The sequence below is a fragment of the Diceros bicornis genome, chromosome 4 (genome assembly GCF_020826845.1).
Source record: "Diceros bicornis minor isolate mBicDic1 chromosome 4, mDicBic1.mat.cur, whole genome shotgun sequence".
Classification (NCBI taxonomy): domain Eukaryota; kingdom Metazoa; phylum Chordata; class Mammalia; order Perissodactyla; family Rhinocerotidae; genus Diceros; species Diceros bicornis.
In genome coordinates, this window is record NC_080743.1 from 74,326,514 (window position 1) to 74,346,493 (window position 19,980).

Genomic DNA, 19,980 nt, shown 5'->3' on the forward strand with positions numbered 1-19,980 from the left:
GATGTGGCCCAGTGGTTCTCAAACCAGCGTGCCCTGAGGTCACCTGGGGGGCTTGGTAAACCACTTTGCTGGGCCCACCCCCAGAGTTTCTGGTTCAGTAGGAATGAGGCCTGAGAATTTTCATTTCTAACAAATTCCCGGGTGATATGGATGCTGCTGGTCCGGGGGTTTGAGAAACGCTAATCTAAGCTAACCTCTGTATAGAATACTGAGACTCCACCCAGAGAGAGGTCCCTAAGGTCAAACAAAAAGTTAGTGGCTGGGAGTCCTTGGTTTGAATGTGTCCTCACCCCCAGGTTTCTTGTTCCCAGCACAGCAGCTGACTGTTGATCCACATTCCCTACCCTGGCTCCTTTTCTTTGCCCTCTGCCTATCTGAAACCCCTCTAGCTCAAGCCTCACTTCCCCATGAAGCCTTCCCCAATCTCTCCACCACACTAATTTCTCCTCGCCCTGATGGCTTTTTTCCTACCAGACATTGTGTCCTAGGATTATAATCAATTGATTTGCTCATTGCATATGTACTAGCTAACATGTATTGACCACCTACTTAAGTGGTTCTATAATTGCTTCACATTTGTGGAAGTTCGTCAACATTTTGAAGGCAGGGATGTGTATTCTATTTCTTGTATAACCCTCTGAGGACTAGAACGGGGCTGGGAACATAGCTGGTGATGGATAAAAGGGAATGCTTGAGAAATGCTTGTTGAAAGGACATGAACTATGGACCAGCCGATGAAGTATCGTGGACTCTTTAGTGCTAAATCAAAGTGAGGTCAAAAGACATTTTCTCTGAAAGATTTGAAGATTAAGGCTTCCCCTTCCTATTCCCTTTGATTTCCCTCTTGTACCTCTAACCATTTCCTTCCCTCTGCCCACTTCTCCCATCCTACCGAGAGCTCCTGAGAGCAAAGACCATGAGTTATTCATCCCAAAGGCCAAGCTTGGTGGCTGATGCCACAATGAACATTTAAGGATGGAAAAATGGATGCATTTTCAGTTCCCATGGGCCAGGGAGGGAGGGTCAAGAGCGCTATTTATTGCAGACTTGGGGGAGTAGGACCAGTGCTTCCATTCATATTTGTCTACCCTCCTGAGAATCTGCATACTTGAGGGGCCTGATCCTGGGCACAGTCTGCACCTGTTGGGTTGGGCTAGACTGGAGTGGGTGGGAAGCAAACCACGAGCCCATTGTGGGGTGGGAAACTGTGGCCTTGGAGCTCCTAGTGGCAGAAATAGCAGACTCCTGCCTGAGGCCCTGTGTCTAGACCTCAGAGGTGGGAACAGTGGGGCCAGGCCTAGAGTCAGGGATACCATGTCCTCACCTGCTTTGGTGAGTGACTTGGGGGGCTCTGGGCTTGAAGATGAGGTGACCTCAATGGAACCAAAGAAACTCTCAGCCATTCCTACCCCAGTAACTCTCCTTGTGGGTTGGATTCTCCTCTCTCCCCTAAGCTCCTCTTTTGCCCTTATTCTGCCTAGCTAGGGGCTTCCTGCTGTTCAAAGCTGTTGCCTTGGCAACTGTCACCAAAGCCCCTCCTTCCAGGGGAGGGGTCAAGGGGCCATTTACCTCATTCTCATAGGGTAGAGGAAGACTCTGGGGTCAGAGATGATGTTATGGGGCTGAGGCTACTATCCTCCACCCGCACGGGGGAGCAAATCTGATTATGGATTCAAGCAGAGGGAAGAACAAGGGTCTCTATTTTGGAAAATGCACCACAATTAAAAGCGTTCCCCTTAATATTCAAAGCAGCATTCTCTCTTACATGGACAGATCCCAAATTTCCATGAGGTTCTTCCAGAAATGCAGTAGCTTTTGACCACAAAAGTTCTCAGCTATTGCAGGAGGTAGAGGGAAGGCGTGATAGTCATGACTTCTGGTTGGGTTGACCTCAGTTTTCTGTCTCCGTAAAATGGGGAGTAGAGGCTCGGCTTCTTCCTCGGCAAGGGAAATGTCCCATGCCTCTTACCACCCTCCCTGTGACAGCTGCTCCTTTCCAAGGAGATTAAAGTCTCAAGACACTGACTCAGCCCCAGGAGCTGCAGAACCAGCCCCTCCCTCAGGCCCGGCCCAGGATCTCCCTGCCTGCGGAGGCTGGTTAACCCTCTGCCACGCACAGCAGCCTCCCAACCCATGAGCCTGGGCATTTGCCTGGATCCCTGGCAAGTCCTGGACACAAAGTCAGAAGGAGGAAAGCCACAAGTCTGGCCCTCCCTCTGTGGTCCCTGGGACTAAATGGTACCCATCACCAGGTTGGAGCTGGAAGTGAACCAAATACAACTTATCATCACACACTCTGCTGCCTCCCAGTTAGGACCAATCTCAGCCATTCACTCTTTCCTGAATCAGAGACCTTAGCAGGATTTTTTTTCCATCTGCAACCTCAATCTTTTAATAAATCAGTTGAAGCCAGCATCAAACCTACCTAACTCTCAAATGGTAGAGCTAAAACCAAACCAGAAGAGAAAATGTTCTTGGTATTGAACCTGAACTAAGCTATCCTATTTCATTCACTCTAAATCCCTCGAGAGAGAAGCATTATTGCCCAGGAAGTCTGCGCCTGCCCACTTACTCCCTTGGCCCACGCTCTCTGCCTCGAGCTGTTGTAGCCCTCCAGGATACTTACAGGAGGGCAGAGAAGATGGAGAATAGGGCCAGGAGGCCAGGGGATCAAGGGGAATGAGGTGGGGGCAGGGCTAGCAGGCAGAAGGCAGGGGAGGCCGCTGGGCAGCAGAGACCCTTCCCCTCCCTAATTCCCTTTGCTCGCTCTGGGCAACACTCCGAGGTGGGCGGAGTATAGGTCTGGGACTCAGGCTTCCCCGGTTTCCGGTCTGACTCTGTTCTCACCTGGGCTTGATTTCTCCCTAATGGTACACTTTCAGATCAGTCATCTCATCACCCTGAGCCTCAGTTTTCCTCTCTGAAGCATGGGAAGAAGCAATCTGCTCAGTGCCTATCACAGGCGAATCACAGACTTGTAAAAACTGCTGGACCTGCAAGGGCTTTGGTGCCCATCTCCTCTGAGCTTCTCCCTTCAAGGCACACAGCTAGTCGTGGTGGAACTGGGGCTCAAACGGGCTCCCCAGCCGGTGTGGTCCAGAGGAAAGTACATGGCTGATGGAGACTGTGGACAGGGAGAAGGGTCCTACTAGGGAGAAGGGTTCAAGCACACGATTCCCCAGATTCTTCTGTCTTGGATAGAAAGGTTTGAGTTTCAAAGTTGTCCTCCACCCTTGCCAGACATACGATGGTGGTGGTGAGAGAGCTGTCAGAGAGTCACAAACAAAGGTGGGATTTTAAAATCCAACTGATTGAGCCTATTCTGTGGTGTCCCACAAAGTGACAGTTCTCTTCAGCTGTTAAGCTTGTGTTTCCAGGGCCAGGTTTCAATGATTACAAGGACATAATAAACTGAAATAGGTCATGAAGCCAGCCCAAGAGAAGGGCATTATTAGACCGAGCTGCACAGGTCCTGACGTCCAACCAGGTAGGGGACAGGGCAGAGGAGGGAGGTGACACTGATGGGTGGAATTGAGTCATTTGAACATGTCTTTCTAGTTGGGCTCCTCTGCTCCTGGGAGGGCTGGACCTCAGCAGACATGCAGAAGCTCCTGGCACCATTTTGCTTGGACAAAGCTCGGAAGATATGATAAGAAGGACAGTGTGCTACAGTGGAGGGTGACAGTCTTTACTGAGACCAGCAAATGACACAATGTGGGTAAACTGTTACACAAGGAGATTTAGGCTCGATCTAGTAAGAATTCCTGTTGTGGGGAGCCCTGACTGCAGAATGAGTGACCACAGGAGGCTGTAACCTCCTTCTCAAGAGGGTTCTGTACATGAGATAACCTTTCTTCATGGTTATATGCGGTCCTTCCTGAAGGTGGTAGGATGGACATGGTAAATTTTCAAAGGGCCCCGTTCACCCAAAGAATTTAATAATAGCTACCACTTCTATCGCTTTTACAATGTGCCAGGTACTGTGGAAAGTACTTAACCAACATTAACTCATTTCATCCTTACAAGAACCCCTGAGGCAAATACTATTATAATTTCCATTTTACAGATAGGAAATTTGAGACATGGAGACTTAGGTGACTTTCCCAAGATCGCACAGCCAAAGGATGGTAGCACTGGGATTCCCACATGGATCCTGATTTCTCAGCTACTCTGTGACTCTCTTAAGAGAGGATAACGTTAGGCAAGTCCAGCTGTTCACTGCAACTGAGAACAGAGCAGATGGGTAGACTGAAAGTGCAAATTCTCTCTTCATCCACTCCTCCTCCTTTAGATCCCAAGGTCAAAGTGGGACAATTACCTACTTCCTGGAGACAACAATAAACTCAGAATCTAATTTTGGGAGACCTTGCTTGGAGGCTAAAAGTCAGTTTTTCAGGGCTGGCTTTGGGGCAGGATTATGTGAGGTGAGATCCAGGGAAGATGTACTGTCTGGTCCTCCAGGTGGGAGAGACCTCTCTGAAATGAGAATGAACGAGTAATCTTATTAGTAGCTCTCCTTTAAATCACAGCTAGGTCTGTACAGAAATTAATGCCAGACTCTTTACTTGAACATCCAATTCAAATCAGCATAACCAATTAACTAGCTTACCTGCATGTCTCTCTAAACTCGTTTTCTTGTGCACGTATTTCTTCTCTAGTTAGCCCTAAATTATGGAGTGCTTGATTGGGATTTGGCACTCTAATATCACTTTATTATTATTAGTAGTAGTAGTATTTTTTCTTTTTTTGCAAGAGCTGCTGCAGAGCAATAGAACTGGGAATCTTCTTCTTGGGCCTCTCAGTAGGAAACAGATTGGTTTGCGAGGCATGACCACGCAGAGGGAACCAGTGGTTCGTGTCTGGAGGGCTGGGATCTAATCCCAACTTTCTCATTAATTGGCTATGTGACTTCAGGCAAGTGACTTCACTTGTTTGTGTAATAGTTTCCGTAGCTGCCAAATAAGGGTGGTAACTCCTGTCTTTACTAGCTCGGAAAGGATGTTGTGAGAATGAAATGAGTTATTAGCTATGAATTTCAGCATTGTCCAATGCTCATCGAGTACATGCCTACCGCAAGCCAGGCCTCTGCTAAGAGCGGGGGACACTGGGAGGAAGGATCCCCTTAGGAGGCCGGAGGAATGGGGTAATGGACAATCCAAGCTGTCTTCACAAACACAGGGGCCACCCCTTGTGAGAGGAGGTTTGCCCGAGGAAACCAGGGAGGCCAACACGGAGGGCAAGGCCGCACCTCACCCAGACTGAGGAAGGTCCTGTGTGGGGGCTTCCTGGAGGAGGGGATACCTAAACTGAAAAGCAAGAGTGGAAATTGAGTTCTTTGGCAAATTTAAAGTGTGATGTAAGTATAAAAGTGTTATTGTTATGTCTGAGCCCAGATTTCTTGGAAACTTGGTCTCTCAGACCTGAGTATTCAGAGAGGGTGAGGCCTTTGACATGCAGTTACTGAGGGCTCAGCAACAATTTCAGCAGCTCTTGGTACCTTTTCTCCCAAAATTCACTTAGGAAGAGGTTTTATTACTTGATTTTATCTCTGCCTCAGGACTCTGGGCTTGCATGGTGAATGAATGTGTGCGTGTGTCTATGTGTATGTGTGTTCGTGTGTGTGTGTGTGTGTGCATGTGTACATGTGTGTGTGTATCTGCATGTGTGTACGTGTGTGCACATGTGTACGTGCGTTTGTCTGCGTGTGTGTGTTCACATGTTTAGACCTTTAAAGAGGGGAAAGGTGGAGAAGGCCTGGTGCTGCTCAGACTGAACTCGGGAGTGAGTTAATGAGCAAGTGTATCTGCAGCTGTGCATTTCGGGTTGCGAGAGAGACGATTCATGCTGAAGTTTATTTTTGTAGAGCTTCATGACCCGAATTATTTATAGATTGAAGTCGTTGGTAAATTCAGCCTCTGAGGTTCTTCCTTCTTCTACCCTGCGCATGCGTGCACACACACACGTGCACACACACACAAAGGAGCAGCAGCAACTTCCAGGGTGCTTCTGGCTTGCCCCCCACCCCCTACCCCACCCCCTGGAGCTGTGCAAATGTTAACTAACCATGCAGAGTCACAGCCCAGCAGGCCGAGGCTCCCTGGAGCACAGCTGGGAGCCTGGCCCTAAATGCTCTGATAATCGGAGAGGGACACAGGAGCCTGGATAACTTGGCCTGGGGGTTGCACTGAGACAGGAGAGGAGAGGAAGAGGGGAGACAAGGCAAAGTTCCCTCCTGTCCGTGAAAAGGAAGGAGGCCACTAAGACATGCTAAACTTTGAACATTCGGGCTGCTCCCACCCTTGCATACGCACACACAGACACCCTCCCACACACATGCAGATGCTTCCAGCACTGGTCCCCAGTGAGTTGTCGGTCAATCACCAGGGCTGACACTGGAGATTGACATTTCCATGTACAATTATTTCTATTTCTGTGCATATTAGGAAGCTGCCCTAGATATTAATCCGGGGGTGGACGGGCTAGCAATGGGGTGCACGGGGCTAGAGGGTCCTGGATTTCAGAAGGCCGTGGAGGGCTTTCTCCTGGAATGCGGGGAGCAGGTCCCAAGAGGAACCACTTATTCTCTGGACTTCTGCATCTTGGAACAGTCTGAGAATGAAGAGCCTGGCTCATAAGGATAGGGGAAGTAGTGAACATTTACTGAGCGCTTAGTATGAGTAAGGTAAGTTTTCAGCGGTTAGGTTGAGGAGGTTGGCTAGAGTGGGAGTCTCTTTTTCTATCGTGGCTTCTCTGCTCCTCATCAGCCGGGGGTAGACGGCCAAGCAATCACGGATCCATGCTGCGCATAGAACCGAGAGGAGCAGCCTCTGCTTCACGCCTTCCTGTGGTTTGACAAACCGCACTTCCAAGGGCATCAACTCCCCCATCCCGGAAAGGGGCCTCTCCCTTTCCGACTCAGGGGAGAGTGACATCAAGACCTAGAAGCAAAAGAATCCAATCTCTTGGTTCTACCGGTCAGGGAGGGCTTTGAGCTCCAAGGCCCAGGAAGGGGTGAGAGCTTAGAGAGGTGAATGACGTTGGGCAGTTCCGGAGCACAGGGGTCTGGCCTTAGACCAGCTCCACCTGTCAACGCTGCTCCTGCTCAAGACTTGATCGGGTCAGGAGGCTCCGGGAACAAGATGAAGCTGCCAGGGGCAGAGGAAGCTCTTGATTGTTCTGGGAAACAATAAGATAAACACAGCGAGGGACAACAGAGGTATCAAGCAGCCTCAGATGAAATCAAATCACACGGCATCAAAGCAATAACTCACAGGGAGTGCACGGAACTGGGGGGAGCCAAGGGGGTGGGAGGAGGAATTAATAATGAGTAATAAGCAACCTCTGCCAAATCGAGATCTCTGTTCACCCAAAGCTCTAGCAATTGGAGGGCTCTCAGACTCTCCACGCAAGGTGCTGCACACAGGTTACTTGCCCGGGGATGCCCTGGCTGTTTCAGGAGAGAATCTAACCTCTTAGGCTTTTTGAACTGAGCATGATTTAGAACCACCCTTCAGGGTCCATGTGAAGGGTGGTGCAGCCTTCCTCACTAAGCTCTGGAATGGGGTGTGGTGAGAATTAGGCCTGTTGACACACAGGTTAACCACCTTGGAAATGCCCCATCCCGCTCCCAGGGAGGGAGTAGGCAAAGGAAATGAGAACTTTCTGGGACTGGATATACATCGGTCTTTTGAATCACTTATCTCCCTTTATCAATTTAGTTCAATATATTAATTGAACGTGTTTTGAGCATGTTAATAACCAGTGTGCAAAAAGTTGGAGATATGAACACGAATAATCTTGAAGACTCTACGAGGTAGGCCTCCCTGTTTCATAGAACAAGAAATGTTAAGTGTTTAGAACAAGATTGCACAGTTAGTAAGTAGCAGAGCAAGGCTCACTGGGTCTGCTTGACTCCAAGGCTGGGCTCTGTCTCTTTCATTCTGCCTCCCTCTGGGGCCTTGGTTTTCCCCTAGTCAAACAAGAGGACAATGCCTGCATTGGGACTAAAAATTACATCTAAAAAGTGCTGGGTGCCCCTGGAGATAAGTCCTGGGGAACAAAATAGATCATATGGCTGTCTCCTCCATGTGACAAAGAAGGCCACCTGCAGTCTGGAAAAGGAGCCAAGGGTGGGGCGTGAGGAGGGTTATTACCCTCTTTAATTAACTCATTCTTTTCAATGGCGGAAAATTGTCCTACATTTTATAATCTGGAACAGTAATCTCTTGCTTTCATTAACACCGAGGATGGCATTTTGGGCTGTAAGGATGGGAAGGGAGGTCTAGATTTGTGAGCACAGCTCCCTGACACTGGGCTTTTGCCTGAATGCAGGAGACTCCCTGAGATTTTTTTTTTTTTTTAATTTTTATTTATTTATTTTTTTTCCCCAAAGCCCCAGTAGATAGTTGTATGTCATAGCTGCACATCCTTCTAGTTGCTGTATGTGGGACGCGGCCTCAGCTTGGCCAGAGAAGCGGTGCGTTGGTGCGCGCCCAGGATCTGAACCCGGGCCGCCAGCAGCGGAGCGCGCGCACTTAACCGCTAAGCCACGGGGCCGGCCCTCCCTGAGATTTAAAAGGAAAAGTCATTGAAACAACGCATGTGCCATGGGTACACCAGGGTCGGAAAATGTGCCGTAACCGAGAGAAACGGAGACCACCTCCATGTCACTGTATTTCTCTTCTCATTGCTAACAGGCTAGGCCTGATTCTTCATTGCCTCTTATCTGTGCCACTGCAGTAACCTGAGAAATCTCCCTACCTCCAGCATATTCCTGCTCTAATCTGTTCTACCCAACACTGCCAGATTAATCTTTTTAAAACACTTATTTGATCCTGCCTTTTCTGTATGCAAAATCCTTAAATTTCAGGTGTTTGTAATTTTCTTTCTCTTGCTTATCTCGGTCCCCTAATTTTTTTTATGATGAACATACACTACTTTTGGAATATGAAAAAAAATAAATCATTGCATGCACACATGCACACACACACACAACACCTTTAATTGCCCCCATTGATAATTTAGAAAAGTTCACATTCTTCAATTTGTCATTCAAGGGTCTAGCTAACAGGGCCTTCTCATCATTTTCCAATTGTGTCTCTAGGTTTTTGGTCTTGCCTTTGCTTGATAACTTATGTTACCTCCTAGATCCTAATCATTCTTCAAGGCCCAACCTAAATGCCACCTCCTCCATGAAGCCTGTCCTGATCCCTCCTTTGAACTCCCATAGCACCTAGTGTGTCTCTTGGCACAGTTACTTGTGAACACATGCAGTTATCTTTCCTAGGATTGTAAGTTTCTAGAAAACAGACACCATGTCTTGTACAGCTTCATATGCCTTACTGCATTTGGTACTACATGATGTACATAGTAACACAAGCTAAGGGAATGAAGGAATCTCTGTTGCTGAACTGGGCAGGAGTGGAAGATTAGTCATAGCTCACATTTATTTAACCTCTATTATTGTTAGACATCTCGCTAAGGGCTTTAGACACATTTTCTCATTCAATCATCACAACAACTCTATTATTCCCATGTTATAGATGAGGAAACTGAGGCACAGAGGGGTGAGGTAACTTCCTCAAGGTCACAGAGCTCGTAGGCAGAAGAGCCAGAATCTCAACTCTGTTAGGCCTTCACTTTTCTAGGCCTCTGTTTTCCCATCTCTAGAAAAGAATGGGTAGAGAGAGGAAATCGTGCTGCACACAGCCCCCTGCCCTCCACCAAATCTTCTGGAATCCGGTACATAAACACACTATACACATTTGCTTCTGTCGAGATGATCTTTTTGGCTCCCCAACGAACTGGTAAGAGCTCTTGGAAGGAAAGTACTATACAGACACTCAAGGAGCTGCTATGAAGAGAACTCCAGGGCCACTAAGCTGGAGCTCCGCTGGCTCCAAGGAGATGGAAAGCGGCGGTTAAGGTGGTGACTAGGTGGTCAGAGTTGGGACCTGAGAAACACTGTCAGAGGAGAAGGGACGGGAGTTGAGGCCAGAACGTCTGCATCCCCTGAAATCTTGAGCAGTAGCCAGGTAGCCAGCGCAGGCGGTTGACCGGTATATCTGACTTCCCGGCAGAGCCCAAGGGCAGAACAGACAGCTGGGGGAGGGTCTAGCTCTTTTAAAAGATTCTGTTTGAATAGCTGTTGTCTTCACACCTTTCCCCATCTCCCTTCCCAGGAGAGGGACTTTAATAATGAGCTACTTCATGACAACAGACCCCTAATTAATTCATTGCTATTCTTCTGGGGCCAGATCATTCTAATCAAGGTAGGGTGAGGTAGGGGCTGGTGAGTGAGGATTGTCTGATCCAATCTGACCTGCCATTGACTCTAGCTCCACTCCTGACATCACTGCTCTGAGACCCTCTGGTCACCTTGTTCTCTTTGGCTGGACACCTGCTTCTCCTCAATGCTTACCCTCTCCTTGTGCTGACGCCCCATAGCTGCCCGGCACAGTGCCAGCACACAGACCCTGCTGGTGGCTGGGTACAACAGTACAGCAGGTGCCGGGTTCTCACCAGGGAGGGTGAAGGAGGGAAGCGGGGCTTGGCCAGATGAGGAGCAAACTTCTAACGCTTTTTCTTCGAGCATTAGCAGAATATCCAGTGGGCTCAACGGTCAGCAATGTGCAGCCCCTGTTCTTCTTCTCCACCCTCCCCACATCCTCCAACCTCTGAGAGGTTTCCACTACCCAGGATGCTATGTGTTCCTGGACCCTGGGCTGCCACACATCACCGCACACGAGGAGTGGCTGCATTTCTGCAGCCGACGGAATTCTTTGTATGAGGATGTGAGCAGATGACAGGGACCAGGACCGCAGGGAACTATTCTAGGGACAATGTGGAACAAAATAACCTAAAAAATGCCCCATGAAGCCAGATCACTCTTGGAGATGACGGAAATTAAGGAGCACACAGGTCTCATCTCAGGCAGCTTCTTCATAGGTTTTTCAGTTTCCTTTCTAGATCTTTCAAGCCCCACACTTCAATCTTCCCTTCTGATAGGTGTTGACTGTTCAGTCAGGGCTGATGTTTTAACTCGCTGGGGTAGAGGCCACACAGGGGCACTCGGCCAAGCAGTTAATTCTCACTTTCCTCATCTGCAAAACTGGGAAAAACAATGCTGCCTACTCGACAAGGCTGTGGTGGGAACAAATTAGACAGGGAACAGGAAGGCATTTGGGACACTGGAAAGGGCTGCATGGAGGTGAAGAATTTTTGATTGATTTACTTTTGATCCAGAGACTTGGGTGGGACCAGGCTGAGGAGGAAAACTGGGCAGGGAGGGAATTCTTCAAGGGCCCATTGGGGCAATTGGTCACCCCCACCGTCTGTCCTTTCCAAGGGAGCAGGCTGGGGGAAGAGGAGAAGGAGGAGAAGGGGGAGAAGGAGGATGGAGGGGACAAGGAGGAGAAGGGGGATGGGGAGGAGGAGGAGAAGGAAGGGGAGAAGAAGGATGGAGGGGAGGAGGAGGAGAAGGGGGATGGGGAGGAGGAGGAGGGGGAGGATGAGGAGGAGGAGGGAGCTGCAGGAGTGCAGAGCAGGAGCCCTTTGCATTGTGGGAGTTTGCAGTCTGCTTTTGAAGGCAGCCTCTCTGAGTGAGAAGGAATGGTTTTGCTAGGGTCTCCACAGGACCTGTGCTGGGGACACAGAGGGCTGAGGCCACTGGGGCCGAAAGGATGGCAGCCTTCTAATTCAGACCCTTTTTACTTTGTGAAAAAGAGAAGAGTGAGGGGGAGGCTCCAGGCTTTTCCCCATAGAGAAAAGGCCGCTCGGGGCAAACCTCCCCACTTCTAATCTGCTCCTCAGAAAGAGCTAGAAGGAGCTGCAGCTTAGCTTTTGTGTAAAGTACTAAAGCAGCCCCCTCTTCTGCCTCTCCCACACCCCCACTCCTCTGTATTTTTTTCTCTTAAAAGAGCGCTCCCCCTCTCCAGGGACTGGAATCATTAACTGAACAGCACTTTGCCGCTCGTAGGTTTTGACAATTTGGCAGTGAGCTGGAAAGTACCAGAGAAACTGCAAAGAAGCAGAGCGGGAGAGAGTGGGCAAAGGGGTGTGTCTGAAGGACCAGCCTGGTGTGTGCTGGCCCCTGGCCCAACACCTGGATGCTCTGGATCTGCCTCTCTCTTCCCGTCCAGCTTTGCGTCTCAAGAGTGTTCTGGGTCCCCAGCTGTCAGGGAGGTGGGGTGGGGTGGGAGGGGAGCGTCACATGGCTTCCTGTCCTTACCCCTTTCTGCTGTCGCCTGGAGGCTGGCTGACATCCAATCTGGATGAAGGATACCTCAAGGAGAGGCAGAAGTTAGTGCCCCTCACCCTACCTGACACTTGAACTTCCCATGACAAGCAGAGGAGGGGCACCTGAGGGTTGAGGTGTGGGTAGACTATGGCGCTGGGCAAGGAAGAGTGGACCTAAACAACGACCTTACAGGGCAGCGAAATCCAAGTCCTGGGCATTTCCAAAGAGGAAAGAAAACAGGTGAGAGAAAGGAGGGTCGTGGATTTCCCAGTCAAGTTGTGATAGAAACAGAGCAAAGAGAGAGAAAATTCTGGGGCTCCCTGAGAGAGAAACTATGGTTGGAACATCTGCAGAATTGGCTTTGATACTCCCAACCATTAGGAAGTGATGGCCTTGAGGGGATTTCTCGGAAGGGGCAATGGGTCCTCATCTGCCCTGGCGAGGATCAGAGAATTTCTGAGTCTCCTTGCCTTGCTCAAGGCTCTTCCCCCCACACTAGGAATCTAGCCTTATTTAGTAATCTTAGAACGGAGTAGAGTTAGCACTTATTGAGCACATACTACGTTCTGGATGGGGCACCAGGTGCCTTACACAAAATATCTACTCGAATCCCCAAAACCCATTTCACTGAAGAAAGTGGGGCTCAGAGAGGTTGGGTAACTTGCCTTAGGTAATGCAACCAGTAAATGGTAGAGAGACATTGGAACCTGGGTCAGTTTGATTACACAATCTTTTTTTTTGAGGAAGATTGGCCCTGAGCTAACATCTGTTGCCAATCGTTCTCTTTTTCTTTTTTCTCTCCAAAGCCCCAGTACATAGTTGTATATCCTAGTTGTAGGTCCTTCTAGTTCTTCTATGTGGGATGCCGCCTCAGCACGGCTTGATGAGTGGTGAGTAGGTCCACACCCAGGATCCGAACCGGCAAACCCTGGGCCGCCAAAGCGGAACGCATGAACTTAACTGCTTTGCCACCAGACCGGCCTCGATTATGCAATCTTTTATTAAGCCACATGCTTCCCAAAAATGCATTCACTTTTGTCTTGTTTATGATGTTAACATCTTACTGTCTATCATTCTAAACTCTTATTTTTCTGTCTGAGCCCCTATAGAAGTGCCAACAAAAATGATAAATTCCCAAATGTAGACGCTGAATCTACATAGTTCATTTTATTCAACTTTTAGCAGAATGCCAAGCACAATGGGGTGCTTTAAAAATTGCATTCTAACCTTGAGTCAAGTTGGAACTCCAGAAAGCCACAAACTTGGACCACAAAAACTTAACTAGCAAGCTTCACTTTCCTTAATGGCTCATCTACTTCCTTTTTATTCTTGGCTACTCCATGAGAGTAATTCATTGAGTGTTCATTGTTACATGGATGTCAGAGCCTTGGCACTTTAGTGGGAGTTAATATAAGAAATTGCCACATAAAAGACACCTCTGATTTTGACGTCAAACTTTTGTCCTGGTTTCTGTACAAAGTCTCACATGATAAATCACTTTCAGAATGTAACGTCTGGGAATTGTCTCTCCTGAAAAACAGGTATACTTTCTTCTATCAGAGTAAGGATTTCTAGTTCTTCCCATTTCCCTTTTTGATTTGGCTGCTAGGATACTCAGGCCAAATCTGATTTTGGGTCTTGGTGCCTATATTGGCTTTATTGTTAGCATATTTATTTCCACTCCTCTTTTGTGGCTTGGATTTTCTAGTTCCATGTGAGTTTCCATTATATATGTTTGCCAAATCTTTTATTATAAGTCACCTAATTCCTTCTGTGGAAAGAAGTGGGATATGAATACATAAAAATAATTATACCCACACACTAATATACTTTGTATGCACCGTATGAATTTGCACTCCGATGTATGCTGCCTTGACACTGGATGCTCATATTCTTTGTCTCTGTGGGTAGGAACTGGCCAGCGGGTGTTTCTGAGTGAGGGCTTGGACTGTTCCCAGGATGGTTTAAGTATATTTGAGGCATTGGAAGAGAGGCAAGAGGTGGGGATATACCACTCAAAACTTAGAGCCTGAGTTCAATTTGCCTTCTGCTGGGCTAATAAAAATCCATAGATCAGTTACGGGTCTGGCCTATAATAATGCTCCCTACCTATTTGTAAAATGGAAGAATGAATTCATAAATTAATGAATGAATGCTTCTCTGAGCCAAGAGATTCTTCTCATAGGAGAGAAGGCAAGGACTGTTTGGCAGGAAGCCCCATCTTCAGGTCACAGAGGAAACTCAAGATCACTGGGAGCCCAGTGGAGTCCAAGCTCCCCACCCCATCCCTGTCCCCTGCCGGGCTGAGAGCCTTCGTCACCTGCACTGTGTGTGACAAAACGTGGTCAGTGTGCTGGACACTAGAAGAGGGAAAGTGGGGAGAGGGAGAAGAGGAAGGCAGGAGGGGGCCTGCTTCTGCTGCCTTTCTGCTCCTCCCCCCTCGGAAGCGGAAGGGGCAGAAATGTTGACCCACAAGAACTGTGTGGAGAGAGAGGGGCGTCTAAGCATGCGTCTGTCTGTTTTCACTAGCAATCTCCTTTTAACTCCCACTTGCGCATCTCTTTCTCCCTCTCTTCCTAGTGTTTCTCCTGTCAATTCCTGTTTTTCTGTGTGTCTGTTATCTCTCTTTGTCTTTCTCTGTGCTGTCTCTTTGCTTCTCTCCCTGTTTCTCTCTCTAACACCCACCCACCCACCCACACACACAAACACACACACACACACCCCTCTCTTGGATCCCTCCTTCTACCCTCATCTCACAGACTCTAGAGACAGTCAAGAGCAGAAGACACCAGCCCAGAGCACAGGGCACTCCCACCTCCCTAAGTGACCTGTGTCCAAACCTGGACTTCAGTTCTAATCCCAGTGGCCTTGCCAACATCAGTTGGGCTAATTTTTTCCTGCAATTAAAAGGGAACCCCCCCACTCCACCTCTAATCTCAGATAATTAGCTCTCTGATTGCTAGCGCTGGGCAGGAAACCTCGTGTTTGGAGAGGGATTTTGGACAGACGGATTAGGCAAACACTATGCAGGAAGCTGCACTGGGTAACAGGCTGTTCTCAAAGTTTGTTGTTAAAAAAGATTTGCAGTGGGCAAAGGGCCTAGTTTCCTCCAGGTGGTCTGAGCTGCCTCTGACCCTCTCGGGTTCTCTCACAAATGGGTTAACTTTTCCCAGCTTTCAGGATCCTCCCCATAGCAGCTCTGTGCAGCACAGCAGGCGGAGGTATTCCCAGGGAGGGTACCCCTTCCTGCTCACAGAGGGGAGTATGCATGTCTCCACACGAGAGGGAAGAGAGCCCCACAGGTACCCACCCTCAAAGGCTGGAGGGGTGGTGGTTAAAGGTTAATAAAACATGGTGGGTGACAACAAGACCGCCACGACTCCTACTGACTCAGGGAGTAGGGGATATGTCAGGAAAATGGGGAAATAAATCCTTCTCCCACAGGCTTTGGGGAGGACTCTGCAGAGTAGCAGCCGATAGGGGCCTGGGGTCAGAGTTCCCCAGCTGAGGCTGGCACTTATTGATGTAATTGGCACTGCATTACCATCTGCTCTGCAGAGACGGTGGTAATGACATTTTGTGTTTTGTTTCTGTCATCTAAAATTTCCTTCCATGATCCTTATGATCATCCTGCGAGGGTAGGTATTTTATTATAGAAGAGGAAACTGCGTCCCTGAGAAGGCAAATGACTCCCTCAAGGTCACAAAGCAAACCACCGTGGCAGAGCTGAGGGTAGAGCACAAGGTCCCAGCCAGCTGGTTGTCCCTGTTCTTTGCACAACCCCATGTCTTCCAGCTCCAGGATCCTTCCGTCGCCAGAGTTTGGGCATTTAAGATATTGGAGTGATGGGAGATGTGTGACCAGATATCCAAGGAGATTTAGGACTCTGACAGCCAAGGGCTGGTGGACTCCTCTGTGAAGATTCTGAAAGCCCAATGCTACCTTGATGCCCATCCAGACTTCTTCCTGACATGGAATGCGGCCCGTATTCTCAGGGCCTCTGAATAACCTTGGTATGGCTAGAACTCTGAGGCTTCTTCCCCTTTCTTCTGCACTACTCGGAGACATAAGATTAGCTCTCTCTGGTTCTGAGGGGAAAGGGCGTGGGGGACCTGTGCTTCCAGAGCTGGGAGGAGCAGCAGGGACCTGTGGGCTGGCACCTGGGGATTTGCCCAGCCTGCTTCCCCACTGTGGCTCCACCAATGAGCTCAGGACGTGGGGGAGGGAGGCAGGCCATGGATGGATTCCAGATGGGCTATCAGGTTTGCCCACAGTCGACACGGAGGCTCCCCTGGTCTCAGCAGCTCCCTCAGCTCTGATTCAGCTGCACAGCAAAAACACCCGCTATGGAACGCCGGTGAAACCCAACCCGCCCCTCCCACCAGCCTCCCCCACACTCCCTCTGCACCAGAGATAGTGCGTTTCTTCTCTGCCCTTCTCTCCTTCATTAGTACAACCCCACCCCCACAAGTAGAAAGGGTTAGGCTGGGAATTTGATTGATGGCTGGGCCCCAGCTCTGGATCTCTGACCTATTTCCCCCTGGGAAGTAGCTGTATAAGGTTCTGGGTTCGAGTTCTGGATATTTGAGAAGAAGGTGCCTGCATGGGGAGCCCGGGGGTCGAGGGCAGAAAGTCCTTGTGTCCTTCTGATTGCCAGATATGTCTAGCTGGCTCTGACCCAGGCATGAGAGGGAAGAAGGGAGAACCAAGAACTAGGCAGAACAAGGCAGCCAGATATCTGACATCACCCAGCATTGCACCACTGCACGGCTTCCAGACGGACAACGCATCTCATTCAATCCAGCCAACAGGCCGGAGGAAAGGAAAGACTTTTGTCCCCATCCTACAGTTGAATAGACTTGGGCTCTGGGAGGTTTACAGCAAAGATTGGATTTTGGTCTCCTGAATCTGGCTGCAAACATTTTTGAAGACCTACTATGTGCCAAGAATAGTGTGTATGCTTTGTGCATATAGAAACAAACGCAACACAGGTCATGCCACAGAAGCCAGTGCTATTTTCCTTATGCCACATAATTAATAGATTAATTATTCTCATAGATGGCCCACAGGGTCTCATTATATAATAGACTTTCACATGTCCTCACCCATTCATGGCTGTTTAAACAAGATCAAGTTCATTTCTGCCTGTAGAAAGAAGAAGAAAGTATTGCCAGTGGCATGAGAGGATTATATCAGGATTTTGTGTCTGGTGAAATGTGCCTCAGTTTCCCTTTTGGTATCAAGGTTATGCTTTAGGTGATTTGATTTTGAAGTTTCTAGAACCTTCCAACTCAGCCTCTTCCACCCAGGGCTGGCACTCTTCATCTCTCAGGTCTGCCTTGGGTTGTCTGTTAATGACTGGCAGGCTGGAGGTGATGCTGCCATGGCAGGGTTGATTAGTTGGGCTGAAATTTGCATTCTGCTTCAGAAAACCAGTTTGGGCTCTGGCTGGCAGAAAGCAGCAGGGCTCCAGCTTCAATAGAGAATGCCCCCGAGGCCAGGCATTTGAATTAACCACAGAAGCCTTTTCTCCCCCTTCCTTCCACTTCCTCAAGCCCCTTCCTCACCTCTCCCCTCACACCAGAAGGCTGGTTAACTGCAGCAAAGGGCTCTCTGAACATGCTTGCAGAAGAAAAGGCTCTTTTTTTGGCTTCTTCAAAGAAGATGTGAAGCTCCCTCCAGCCTCTCTGGAGAATCGGCGAGGGAACAGGCTGTCTCAAAATGTCATTAAAACATCTCTCAAATTAAAAACAGTCCTGGAATGCAACTTCACCGGAGAGTGGTTCCGCGATAGACAGTGGTGGTCTTCTACTACCTGAGAGCTTGGACAAGTGTCAAAGGGCCTGGCCCAGCTCAGGTCCCTGGTTCTTATCCTGTGATGCCTGAGTGACCTTGCATGAGACACTTAGCCTCTCTGAGCCCCAGTCTCACCCTTATTAATAAAAAACAAATAAAATTATCTTTCTCCTCCTTCCCTAATTTCCGAGAGAAGTGGACCCGTTATTCTCAGAGATAAGGTCTCAGTGCTCATCACATGCCATCTTCTGAGCCGCCCTCCCCTGCTTTTCCTCTCCCCACAGTCATGGTGCTATTTTAAGTTGAGGCTTCCAGCCAAAATCCGTACTTTATTAATTATGCGTCAACTACACTGTGTAATGTTTAATGCATTTTCCAGATTGTATCAAATCCACAGTGGAGGGAGGAGACAGACTGTGGCCCGGGTTCCTGGCAGGGCGGGTGCTGGTTGTGGGTGGGGATCAGGGGCCAGCCTCTGTCTGCCTGGACTTGGTCTCTCTCTGCCCTGGAGTCTCTGTAAGGCTGAGCCCCAAACCAGCGCACAGCTCCCTATTTAAAGAACACACAACACCCTGACTGGAAGGTAGGAAATCCTGCCTCGTGAGGAAGGGCCAAAGGGCTGAGGACAGCTGAGACCCATTAGCAGGGAGGGTAGAGGCTGAAGGGTGGGTTGAAAGTGGGGCTCAATGATATGCCAAGGGAAGGCTGGAGAGGTCACCAGAAAGGAGATAGAAATAGCATTTGCACTGGAGCAGGAGAGATGAGAGTTAGACCCAGGTATGACACCCCTGATTGCTAGGTTTCTAGCACTGTTGCTGACTGGCTGTGTGATTTGAGCAAGGCCTTCAGCTCATCTGGGCCTCAGTTTACTGATCTGTAAAATCGGCATTTACTCAAGATGATCTCTGAGGTCCTTCCTAGTTTGAGCCTTTTGTGCTTCTTTCTGGGAGAAGTTACGAGAGGAGACCACGGGGAGAAGCAAAATCTCTTTGGGGGACGATGACGTCTGTGTGCTTCTTGACCTCAAGGACTTCACAATCAGGCTAGGAGACCAGGCATCAACAACAAATGAAAGAAAAATAATAGCAAGCAGGCACTGTTCTGTGTGCTTTAAGAACATTAACTACCCAAGACAGTCCTTGAGATAGGCACTACGATTAGCCCCATGTTTTGCTGATGACAAAAGTAAGGCACAGAGAAGTTACGTAACTTGTCCAAAGTCTCACTGCTAGAAAATGGCCAGACCAGGTTTTGAACCTAGACAGTCTCACTCTGAAGTCTGTGACACTCACCACTGTGCACACTGCCTCGGGGAAAGGAATTTTTTTTTTTTTTTTGTGAGGAAGATCAGCCCTGAGCTAACATCCATGCTAATCCTCCTCTTTTTGTTGAGGAAGACTGGCTCTGAGCTAACATCTATTGCCAATCTTCCTCCTTTTTTTTTTCCCCAAAGCCCCAGTAGATAGTTGTATGTCATAGTTGCACATCCTTCTAGTTGCTGTATGTGGGACGTGGCCTCAGCATGGCCGGACAAACGGTGCGTCGGTGTGCGCCCGGGATCCGAACCCGGGCCGCCAGTAGCAGAGCGCGTGCACTTAACTGCTAAGCCACGGGGCCGGCCCTAGGGGAAAGGAATACAAATAACTCACATACAGGGCCAGTGCTGCTAAGTGCTGGAGCCAACGACAAGGACGATGGGCTTATAAAGGGACAACCCAGTCAGAAAGGACAAATCTAGGAAGGCTTCACTGAGGAGGTAGGATGGGAGTTGAGCCTCAAGTGAAGGGTAGGGAGGTGGAGACGTGGCGGGAACTGCTTGAGCTAAGGCACAGCCATGGGCTGAGAAGGGGCACTTAGGGAAGAGCGAGGGGACCAGCAGAGCTGGAACCAAGGGTGAGCGTGGCAGAGGTGGTGTGGGGAAGGGTGCAGGGAGAGATGAAGCGATC

General features: G+C 49.0%; 1 protein-coding gene across 1 annotated transcript in view; it reads right to left on the reverse strand.

Moving 5' to 3' along the window:
• PLXNA2 (plexin A2) overlaps nucleotides 1-19,980 on the reverse strand; it is a 213,163-nt gene that overhangs the window by 116,830 nt on the left and 76,353 nt on the right. The gene's annotated exons all lie outside the window — the stretch shown is intronic.